Below are 994 nucleotides of genomic sequence, written 5' to 3'. Positions count from 1 at the left end.
AAATTTCATTTCACAAAAGACCTAACGAAAGTATTGATCCAAAGGGATCAGCCAGCGAGTACAGGATGAGAAGGCTTTTTCTCATTGAAATAAACACACAGATAGAGCATATGTGTGTGTGTGTGTGTGTGTGTGTGTGTGTGTGTGTGTGTGTGTGCAATCTTAGGCTCTCACCTTGTCCCACAAATCTCTCCTTTTTCGCTGGCTGCCCAGATAAGGAGGCCAGGGAGATTAGAGAGCCCGGGGCTGGGGAGAGGGACTGCCTTTCTCTCCTCTCACTCCAGGGAGGAACAAAGCTAGAAGCATTGACACCAAGCCAGCCTGGAACTCCACGGGACTGAAGCCGTCAACACAGTCCGTGAGGATAGCGTCCTATCGTTGGTATTCGTGTTATTATTTCTCGAACAACAATTCTGCCGGGCCCTTTGCCCCACATGCTCACAACCGCCTTGTGGATAGTATCCCTATTTCAAGATGGGGGTGCTGAGTGTTCTGTGCCGATTTGTGTCCAGGATCACAGGCTCGTGAGGTAAGGTAGATTCCTAGACACATCTAGGATTTGGCTCTGGATTTTTTTTTTTTTTTTTTTTTTTTTTCCAAAGATTTTATTCATTTATTTGACAGAGACAGCCAGAGAGAGAGGGAACACAAGCAGGGGGAGTGGGAGAGGAAGAAGCAGGCTTCCATCGGAGGAGCCTGATGTGGGGCTCGATCCCATAACGCTGGGATCACGCCCTGAGCCGAAGGCAGACGGTTAATGACTGCGCCACCCAGGCGCCCCTGGATTTTGTTTTCTTACCAGCTCCCACATTGGGCCTCAGGTCAGTCACGCGGTTGCCTGTTAGCATCTCTGGCCTGTGCAAGGCAGCAAGGAGCCCTTCAGGTTTTATTTTCTATCTCATTCTCCCACCCCGTTTACAGTCTCCATCCACCTGCTCCCCTCACCCCACAGGCACTCTGGGGAACTTGCTCGTGTCTTTTTTTTTTTTTTTTT

This window comes from Ailuropoda melanoleuca, chromosome 16 (genome assembly GCF_002007445.2).
Source record: "Ailuropoda melanoleuca isolate Jingjing chromosome 16, ASM200744v2, whole genome shotgun sequence".
In the NCBI taxonomy this organism is placed as follows: domain Eukaryota; kingdom Metazoa; phylum Chordata; class Mammalia; order Carnivora; family Ursidae; genus Ailuropoda; species Ailuropoda melanoleuca.
Note: the sequence above shows the minus strand (reverse complement) of the source record.